General features: G+C 44.3%; 1 pseudogene; it reads right to left on the minus strand.

Moving 5' to 3' along the window:
• Positions 1 to 8,848, minus strand: part of LOC139317791 (vomeronasal type-2 receptor 26-like) — a 112,077-nt pseudogene extending 103,229 nt beyond the window's left edge.
• Positions 8,849 to 11,403: the final 2,555 nt, after the last annotated feature.

Below are 11,403 nucleotides of genomic sequence, written 5' to 3' on the forward strand. Positions count from 1 at the left end.
GTCCTCAAAACGCGTTCTGAGGGCTCCCATAAATTGGTTGTAATTTCTCAGCAGGGGGGAGTTGTCATTGTGAAGGTCCACCATCCATTCAGCTGCTACTCCCTCTAGGGCTTTGGTAACGCACCTCACTCGTGCCGCATCCGACAAGAAGTCCTCCCCCCAGTCCTGAATATGGTTCCACACTTGGGTCAGGAAAAAAACCCAAGGTCTTCGGATCTCCTCCGAACTTTTCTGAGATGGGGGGAATCTTGGGCTTTCTCTGCCTCTGGGGTGGAGCCTGTACTGCTGGGGCCCCTTGGGCTGCTGCATCTCTCTCCTGACCTCTGGAGGCTTGAGATGTTCCTTCCCAACTTGCTCTTCCTCTCCCCCACAAGCAGTGGTCTCTGGTTCATCCCCGGGGTGGTCTCCCCCCTTCCCAGTTGGGTAAACATACCTGTCCCAGCTTCGGCGGTTTTCATCCGCATCTCTTGGAAGTTGCATAGCCTGGGCGATCATAAGGCTTTCTTTCTGCTCCTGCATCCATGAAGGTTTCCCCCGCCCCCAATCCCCCTCCCCTCTGCCTCAGATCTTGCTTAATGTCAGGCAGGTTTCACCTCATCTGTAAGTGGACATTTGGTTTTTCTAGCCTAAGTATAAAACCTTACTTTTCTCTACATTCAATTTCGTTTTGTTAGATAGGCCCAGGGTTCAAGTCTACCTAGATCCATCTGGATCTTCAGCCTATCTTCTGGGGAGTTGGCTATTCCTGCCACTTTAGTGTTGTCTTCAAATTTGATGATTTCCCCATTTCTCCCCTCATCCAAATCATTCATGAAGGTCTTGAAGAGAACTGGGCCTAAAATGGAACCTTGGGGTCCCCACTTCTCGTTTCCCTCCATGCAGACGTAGTTCCATTGAGGACCACAGGCTGAGCCCATCTGGGGCTGATGCTGTCCATCCCACATATTTTCAGCTTCCTGAGAAATAGGTTGTGGTTTACTTTGTCAAAGCCTTTCTGAAATCCAAGTACTGTATACTACATGCACTGCATTTTCACTGGTTCACTAATTTAGTCATTTTTGTCAAAGAATGAAATAACATTTATTTATGATCTGTTTTTTTTATCCTTCATTACTCCTAGTAAGTCATTCATATCTACACTGAATAATAAGGGTTCAAATATGCATCTTTCCCTTCCCCCTTGGTAAGCATAGATCCTTCTTCTCATGGCTCCATTGAGCCCAAACCTCCCTCTCAAACAAGGGCTTGGATCAGGGTGTCAAGTATTTACAAGCCATTGGCACATGTGTCGTACAGACACTAGTGGAGGCAGAAAGTGCCCCCACCCCTATGTGGAAAGGAGGGGCTTACACTGAGTATAAAACCCCCTCTAACCTTTCCACCATGCTCTCTTTTTATGTTTGTTCTCCATGAGACATGATCTTTGATCAGGGTAGTCACACACGCTGTGTGCCCCCTATCCTAATGAATATTAAGACAGCCTTTGTATATAGTTAATATGCTTTGTTATATGAATAAATACATTTATCACATTTATTCATGCATCTGCCTTTGGACTCTTCTATGCTCCTGGGTGTTTCTACGATCCCAATTTTCACAGAATGGTAGCAGAGGGAATGGTAGCAGAACTCCACTCCAGGAGCTGCTGAAAAGGCAAGATGCCCTCCAAAATAACCTGTGAGAGAAGCTCCCCTGTTGTGACCAGAGGCCTTCAACGGAGGAGAACTTCACAGCAGCCCCAGTCTGAATCAATGATGGAAAACATTGAAGGGGGTTTCCATCCAGCTACATCCTGGCAGCCAGAAGCCACCCAGATGCAGCACAAGATCCCAGGGGCTGAGCCAGGCAATGTTGGAAAAGGCTTCTTCAGCACTGATGAAGAGGGGGCAGAAGGACAAGATGAAAGCATGGACAGGCAAGTGGCGGAGATGTCAGAAGAGGAGTGCCGAGCAGAGCTCACCTTCCTCCTGAAGACAAGGGCAGCAGCCAGAAAGAGGCCTGAGAAGGCAGCACCAGAGATGCCTGCCATCCCAGTAAGGACTCCCCTGCCTGATCTCTCCAAGATGGCGCCTGCCACCAGAGAGACTCCCCCCCGTTTCCCGCCAAACAAAATGGCCGCCAGGCCACTTCCGTAGGCAACTTCCTCCAAGATGGCGGCTCTCCTGGGCACTTTGCCAGAACCATGAGCCAGGCCATCCCCAGCTCCACAGCCCAGGCCTACAACGCCAGCCAGTCAGTTCAGCATTCCAGCGGCCCAGAGGACCACTTCGAACCCACAAGCCCCTTGCCAGGCCCCGCCTGCCACGGCAAACATCAAAGAGGCCATAGAGGCCCTGGTTGCTGCCCTGGAACTTATGGAGCATGCTCCATTTCCTGCACGTGCCCAGTTGCTTCAAACTACGGAAGGACTACAAGAAGGAGCCAGACCTAAGCAATCGATCCCAGGCTTAGGGATCCCAATGCCATTCACAACAGGCTCTTTTCAGCCATTTGAACGACTCCCCATGCAGTTTAATGGCAATAATTTTGTAACTTTGCCAAATAATTTTGAAAAATTACATTTAAGTGGTCAGAATTTTAAAAAATGGTGTAAAGAGATTCAGATAATTCTCTTAAGAGAAAATACTCTGGACATGATCAAAAGACCACCCCCTTTACCTTGGAGCCCTGAAATTGAGTTCCTGCATAAAAGAGCTTACACAACCCTGTTAAGTTCTATAGACACAGCTTTGTATGCCAGTCTTTCAGACGGCCTCACAGCTCAGGAAGTTTGGACTGCCCTATATAATTTGTTCCATAGTGACAATATGGCTGCAACCAGCAGATTGTCAAGAATTTTCCACAACTATAAACTCAAACCTGGTGTCAAAATGGGGGAACATTTGGCAACGCTTAAAGCCATGAGGGATGAGCTTATACAGAGGGGGGAGCCTGTTTCTGAATCCACTCTAATTAGTGTGATGTTGAACTCCCTAGACAAATCCTGGAGTCCCTTTATTATTTCTCTAGAAGGGGTTTCTAGGGAACAAAGAAATATAGAATACTTTTCTGTCCGCTTTATTGAGGAAGATTTAAGGCGCAGAGATGAGGAACAACAAGAAATGAAGGAGGCATACCACAGGCCTAGGCCTCAGAGGAGGCACCAGGACACAAGTGAAAGGATTAATACCCTTCCCACCTGCTTTGACTGTGGCATACAAGGTCACTTTAAAGGGGAGTGCCCTTGCTCTAGGGCCCACACAGCTGGACTTAAGAACAATAAAAATAAAAGAGGCCGTGGAAGAGGGGGAGGTGGTCATAAAGGATACCAATTCTGTAGTGTCACAGGTGACAATCCCACCTCCCAGGTACAGGATGCTGAGGGGCTGTGGCTTCTTGATTCAGGTGCATCAACGCATATAGCCAACACAAAGCAATGATTTAAGGTTTTACACCCACTCAAGTCCTCAGTAAAAGTTGCCACTGGGAACAAGGCAGAGGTAACTGGGGAAGGCGTGATCAATGTGCCTGGTATAGGAGATGCCACAGGGGCACTGTATGTTCCCTCAATCAAGAACAACCTTTTAAGCATCTTAAAATTGACTGAGGATAAAAAAGTAAAACTGGTTTTTGAGAAGGGTGGAGGTTATGTTTTCGAAAATGGGGGTGTTGTTGGCGATATTGTAAAAATCAACAATTTGCCTTATTTCTCCCCAAAAGCAAAGGTCAAAAGGCACAAGACACCTAACAAGAGGGCTCAGGGGGCTAACGCCCAGATAGAGCAGAAAGCTTCTGTGCCAGCCCCCAGGTTGTCCAAACTCAAGGACCCTGGACCTAAAACCAATAAAGCTTTTAAAACAGCTCCTAGGACATCCAAAGCCATTAAGGCTGAGCCCATTAAGGTCACAACTCCTCAGCCAACCCTGAGGAACTCTAAGGTGACCATTAATCCAGTGCCTACTCTCATTACTGAACAGACCAAGGCTTGTAATGGTAAGATACATAAGGTTGACAAAGTATGCATGGGTAAACCTTTACATTTGGATTGTGCTCATATATTACACCGCAGGCTCGGCCATGCCAGCTTCCCGGTTATTAAGAAAATGCAAGATTTTTCTGATGGGCTTAAAATAAAGAATTGTAATACCTATTTGGAATGTGCCATCTGTAAGGCAGCAAAATCTAAAACTGCTGCTATACCTAAGGTCTCTTCCCGTCGTGCAAGGTACCCTTATCAGCTGGTACACATGGATTTGGTTGGTCCTCCCTTGGTAGGGGGCGTTATTTTTTAACAGTAGTAGATGATTACTCTCGTTATGGCCATGTATTTATTTTAAAGGACAAAACTGAAGTCTTTACCAACTTCAAATATCTTTACAACCAGATCCAAATGCAACACAAGATGTGCATCGCTCAGGTGCAGAGCGATAGGGGGACTGAGTTTACATCCAAGACTTTTGAAAAGTGGATGAAGGAGAGAGGTATCCTCCATTTTAAATCATCGCCTCAAATGCCTTCGGAGAATGGCATTGTAGAAAGGAGAAATGGCGTGCTGCAGAATGTCATGAACTGCCTACTTGCAGATGCTGACATGAGCCAAGTTTTTTGGGCAGAAGCGGTCAAAATGGCTAATTATCTAGTCAACAGGATGTGGAGTAGTGCCATTGACCAAACCCCATACTTCCTAGTCCATGGAAGGAAACCTAGCCTCTCACACTGAGAATTTTTGATTCCTATGCCTGGGTCCATATTCCCAAGCACCTCAGAAGAAAGGGGGGTAAGGCATCAAGGAGGCTCAGATTTATAGGTTATGCAACCAGCAGCAAGGCCTCTAGGTTTGTACACAAAAATAACCTTGTCATTGTCTCTAGATCAGCTTCCTTTGAGGAGGGGTCAAATTGGTCAAAAATTCATTCCAATGAACCTGGTTATTCCCCTATTAGAAGCGACACTGAACAACCAGCACCACCTGAAGAGGATGAACCAACAAACTCCAAACAACAGACCAGCGAAGATCCGGATGGTGATGAATCCCTACCTGACTCTGACGATTCAGAAAAGGACTCCCTAGGTGACTTCACACCTCCTGCCTCACCTAAACGACCATATCTTCGCAGCGCCTGGGACAGAGGCCCGCCCCATTTTGATTGGAAAGATACCTCCGGCAGCTCCAATTCTGACACTGATGCTCTGGATGACAATGATGATGGTGAGTGGCAATTTCCCAGATGATCAAAACGCTCCAATAAAGGGGTGCCACCCAAAAGGTTGGACATTGGCTGTGTTGCGTCAGTCAACAGCGTTACCATGGCCCCTAAAATGTACATAGATGTCCTCCAGCTTCCCGAGGAAGAACAGCACAGGTGGAGGGTGGCAATGGAGCGGGAAATGGACAGTCTCAAAAAATTAAAAGTTTTCATCCCCATGGAAGTCCCCAAAAAGAGGAAAGCAATTGGCACCCGTTGGGTCTACAAGGTCAAGCCAATGCCCAACAACAAACTCCTCTATAAGGCCCGGCTGGTAGCACAAGGCTACGCACAGCGCTACTTGCAGGACTTTGATGAAACATACTCCCCCACCGTGAGAGCGGAAAGTGTGAGGACTGCTTTGGTCACCGCAGCAGCACATGGGGAACACATTTTTCAATTCAATGTGCAAACTGCTTATTTACATGCACATCTAAAACAAGAAATTTACGTCAGAGGTGCCCCCGGATTCCAGCAGCAGGAAGGCCACACCTGGCTTCTGAAGAAAAGTTTGTACGGCCTCAAACCATCAGGCAGACTGTGGTACAAATGCCTGACTAAAACTCTCAAATCACTGGGTTTCCATCCATCTCCAGCTGATAAATGTACCTTCACAAGGGATACTGAAGGGGGGCTCGAGAAAGTCCTAGTGTATGTTGATGACCTTTTATATATAGGGCCTGACAAGGGGGGATGTATTATATTTGCCAGGACCCTACAAAAAAAGTTCACTCTAAAGTCTTTAGGATATGTGGACAAGTACCTAGGCATACAAATCATCACTACACCAAAAGGTTTTGCTCTCTCCCAAAAGGAGAAGATAGAGGAACTCTTGGTGAAATGTAAAATGGAAGATAGCAAGCCAACGGCTATCCCAATGCAGACCGACTATTATGGATTGGCACACAAGGATAGCCCAGAGTTCCAAAATAATACTCTATTTAGGTCAGTGGTCGGCTCATTACTATATATAAGTAACTGGAGCCGTCCAGATATTGCCCTGGCTGTAAACCTGCTATCCAGACAATCCTACCCAGTTCCACTGGTTGGCCATTAAAAAGCTATTAAGGTATCTCAAGACCACAGCAGATTACGTGCTTCGCTTGGAACCTGAGAATAGAGACAAGGCCCAATTAAAATGCTTCGTGGATGCGGACTGGGCCGTAGATACCAAGACACATAGGAGTACTTCAGGCTTCTTGGTACTATTAAATGAGGCACCCATCCATTGGCATGTGGGGCAACAGAAATTTGTTTCGGGGTCCACCACTGAGGCCGAATATGCATGCCTATCAGAGGCAGAGAACGATCTGATATGGTTTGATGCCTTAATTTCTAGAATCTGGACACCATCGACTTTGCCCATCCAAATTATAGAAGACAACACCGGGGCCATAGGCATTGCCAAAGCCTATGCAGTGGGGAAAAGGTCCAGACATATTGATATCCGCTATCAAAATGTTAGGCAACTAGTAGAGATGGGGTTTATATCTTTATCACATTGTCAGACCAAATATCAAACAGCTGATTTTTTCACAAAACCTCTACCAGCGGATAGGCACAAAGATCTGTGTAAAAAGTTATGTCTCACAGGGTAAAATCTGTTGTGCATTGCATTTGTATGTTTGCATGCCATTGGCTCGCAAGGAGGGGAACTGTCAAGTATTTACAAGCCATTGGCACATGTATCATACAGACACTAGTGGAGGCAGAAAGTGCCTCCACCCCTATGTGGAAAGGAGGGGCTTACACTGAGTATAAAACCCCCTCTAACCTTTCCACCATGCTCTCTTTTTACGTTTGTTCTCCATGAGACATGATCTTTGATAGGGGTGGTCACACACGCTGTGTGCCCCCTATCCTAATGGATATTAAGACAGCCTTTGTATATAGTTAATATGCTTTGTTATATGAATAAATACATTTATCACATTTATTCATGCATCTGCCTTTGGACTCTTCTATGCTCCTGGGTGTTTCTACGATCCCAATTTCCACACAGGGCCTACAGGCTGAGCTCCATTTTGAGGGCCATCCATTTTCTCCATCATAATTTTCTGTTTATTGAGTCAAATGCTGCACTAAAATCTTGAAAGCCTGCAAACCTTGTTTTACCTCACTGATATAGATTAGATATTTCAAGACAAACTTGTTGCCAATATTAGTTTATTAACATGCATTATTTCTTACAAAATCTATATAGCATTTAACTCTACCTAAAACCTTCTGCAAGGAATGAATTTTTCTCAGCTTTAACTAAGAGGATCATGGCATAAATTTTAGCCACAATATCTATTTGGCCTATAGTTGCTAGAGTAATTTTTATTCCACATTTTAGATGGATAAAATGCTACTATTGCCAACTTCAATCCAACTGGAGAGCAGGGATTATTTATCAGTGAAACTGAAGATGCCAACAGAGGCCCCAACAACCAGGGATATTTTTTGATCAGTTAAATAGTTGGTAGAATGTCTTCTCCAGGGAATGTATTGCTTGCATTTCAGGCCTTTTATGATTAATCTCAACATGAACATAATGGGGTAAAATATTGACATGTTCACTAATATTCTGAAAAGCAGCAGATGAATTCCATGGAGAAGATATTGGATCTATTGCTCATCCACCACCACCCACCCCTCACTTTACCAGAAGGAGAAACACACACACAAACCTGTGGGACTTTGTAGGTGCCTCCTAATGTTGATATCTGGATGGAGATCTCCCTGTCAGCTGCATCAAGAAGAGCCAGAAGGTTCTCCTTCCTTCCACAGCCGTAGTTGGGGACATTGGCTTCTCCAGTGGAGAGAATGTCCAGCAAGGCCTCTGAAGTGTGGAAAGGGCTCAAATAGTTGTTATGGATGTTGTAGCCAAGTGTGAGGTTGTGGAAGAGATGAGAGTTCTTGTTGGCCAGTTAAATGTTGAAAATGAATAGTAAGCAATAAAAAAAATTGTCAGAAGTCCTATTGGAAAAAAAAAGTTATTATAATCAACAGCCACAACAAATACTTTTGTTATATATAATATATATAATCCTCCACAAGCCTACTGAGCCTTCAACCAACATTGATCCAAAAGCAAAGATCAGTTACACAAATATGGAAATGGGCTGAAATACAGCAACTACAACTGATTCCACCACTACTTTAAATTCATTATTCAAGTGATAAATTAAGGATTGAACAGAGAGGAAAATAATCTGCAGCCTTTTCAGCTTTTTTTCAGACCCCTTTTTGAGTCTCTTTCACAAAATCAGACAAAAGAGAGAGGCCATGGAAATCAAAATCATTCAGGAAATTAGACATATTCCCCAATATAGGAATAAATGAAAAATAAAAAAGAGAAAAGAAGGAGAGGGTTAGAATGGAGGGAGTGCAACTCCATCACCCTGAATGACTTACGGATCATGGAAAACAAACTGAAGAGAAGGAGCCACGTTGAAAAGCAACTTTGCATGCAATCTTTCCTTTCCATTGGTGACTATACTGATCAGATGGTCTCCTGGTCTGTAGTAGCTCCATGGTTTTCCATCCTGGTTCTCCAAACTCAGCGGGCATTTCATTCTCAGCTTCCCAGAGACTGGATGGGACAAAAGCAGCATCAGAAGCAGAAGCAGGAGGTCCATAATTCATGGGATGAATCAATGAATCCATTTCCTGTTTCTAAAGAAGAATTAGAAGAATCAAAAAAACTCTCACAAGGTGGAACATCCAGTTGCTTTTTCTCAACACAGAGAAACACTCAGCTTCACCTGGAAAGGAGAGAGACATAGATTCAAGAGGACAGACTCTGCCTGTCCCAAACCTCCATATTTCTCTGCCCAAAGTCTCCCCTGGAGGATAAGGCCAAACATCAGAGCTGAAACTTTTATCATAATTCTCCCTCTCAGGAGGGATCCCTGGATAATTCAAGTAGTTCTTGGACTTGGAGATTGTCAAGAAATTCTCTGGAGGGAAATGAAAGGGAAATAATCTCCATGTGATTCATAATAACAGGGGCAGAGATGGAATTAAATCGGTCATCTAGAATTGAGAGGTTTGGAGTCTCCATGCTTCAAATTGGCCCCAGAGGGAATACACGGCACCTGTGGCTGAAGAAACAAATAAATCTGAGATTTGTTTGCATAGTGATGAAAGAGAAAATCCCAGAGGCCAGTTAATGCCGGAGCATGTCACAGATCTGAAATAGCTGCCAGCTGAGTTGGAACCAAAATTTACTTTATTTGAAAGTTAATGCTCAAGGGCATCGCACAAAAGAGCTGATGCAATTGTGTGACCAGACTCCTAGAACAAAATCGACTTTAGGGAAAAAAAACTAACTAGGGAAAAAAAAATGAAAAGAGATGAAGAGACTAAACTTTAATGAAAAAGTAGTTATCGGAACTCTGTATAGTTGAAAAAACACACAGAGAGACAGAAACACAGAGAGGTTAGAAAAAATAGCCAAGTGAAAAGAGATGGAGAAATCAAGGCTGCCTCTCACCCCATGTGGGGAGGGAGGGAGGGAGGGAAGGGGAGCTCAGGACCCTCGTGTTGCAGATGGAAAGATGATCTGCAAAATCCAACTTCCATCTTCAGAGACCTGGGAAGGCAGAAGCCCATATCCCATGTTGCTCAGCCACCTCTTTCCATGCATGGGGCACTCAGGGGGGAAACCAAAGCCCAGACCCACAGAGAAAGCCCAGGATGGCCAGGAAGGAGGAGGGGATCTGGGGCATTCCTGGGAGACGTCAATGCGGAGAAGCAGCCAAAGATTCTTACTTACTTACTTACAACGACAACAACTGCTTTGATGCCAGGAAAATCTCACTCTGGAAAGACACCCATATTTTGGGGCAGCTGGGGTGGCGGAGGGGCTGCACTCCCTGCCCAAAAGGTTCGCCATCACAGTCCTCAAACATCAACTGTCATTTTATGTAAATCTTCATCCATTGTGTTGTAGGAAAGACAGGACCAGGCCAAGCTCTTCAATGTAGGAAAGCTTTATTTGTGCAGGTTCAAACAGCAAAAGCATATCAAAATGTTTGAACCCCGAAGGATTCGCAAGAACAAGCATTTATACTTCTGAATATGTGTACATAAGCAAGGGTGTTACCTTTGACATATATGGTAAGATAGGGAACTAGAAAACGCTTGCTACAGACCTTTGGTATTGATAATTAGGAGAAGGGAGTAACATATGATATCACAGTATTACATGGGCAGGATGTTAAGATGAATAACAGGATACGTCTGTCTGGGTCAGCTAGATAAAAATACTTTCTTGTCAATACAGCTGTTTTTACCAACCAGAGAAGAGGAACTACTTGTCTTGACCAAACTTATATTTGCTAACAATGGTACAGACCAAAGTTTGGCCTATCTCAATTGGAATTGATAGTATATGTACGAATATGGGTAATTTTGTGCCTAAGAACAACAACAGTAATAATATACATACTAAGGGTTTTTTCTTCTTCTTTTGGAACTTTATTTTACAAAATTAGGGATTTTATTGTAGTACAATAAATTTTAGTAGTAAGCTTTCTAATCTTCTAATTTTCAGCTCTTCTTCCATCCCTTAAGGGCAGATTCTTCATCCTGGAATCATGTTTTGGCTCTAATGTTATTTTATCTTGCTCGATCAAAGAAATGAAGTTTTGAATGTAAGTAGAGATCAGGAAATCTCTGCTTTCTCCGTCTCTGCCATGGATGGTCTGAGAAAGTCCGTCTCTCACCTCCTCAGTCGCTCCGTGAAGTCCTTTCTGATATTCTCCTTTTCTTCGATCAAAGCCCTTTTCTCACTTACGAGGCTCTCAATTTTACGCTGGAGTTCCAGGCTCTCGTTCCCCATCACACCTATGATTGTTTCTGTTCTGTAAGTTTAGAAGACCGGAGAGAAATTAGCCTTCTAAGTTTTTTTGCTTCCATCACCAAGCATAATTAAGTTCTTAATTATTTTTACCCTGCATTTGCTTCTATCTTATATATATAAACATATACACACACACATATACACCTATTTCCTTTTGACCCCCCCAAAAAATGGCTAGGGCTTCTTTTTTGGGGGGGGGTCTTATTCCCCCCCCCAGTACTGGGAGGCAGGGATGAGTTGCCCCCCACACCTCCTTGCCTAACTGTCTTACCAGCAGCTTACTCTGTGAAGCAGCTGATCTGCAGGTGGGTTGCTACCAGCAGCTCC

This window comes from Pituophis catenifer, unplaced genomic scaffold (assembly GCF_029215685.1).
Source record: "Pituophis catenifer annectens isolate HBS135680 unplaced genomic scaffold, rPitCat1.0.hap2 SCAF_6, whole genome shotgun sequence".
Lineage (NCBI taxonomy): Eukaryota > Metazoa > Chordata > Lepidosauria > Squamata > Colubridae > Pituophis > Pituophis catenifer.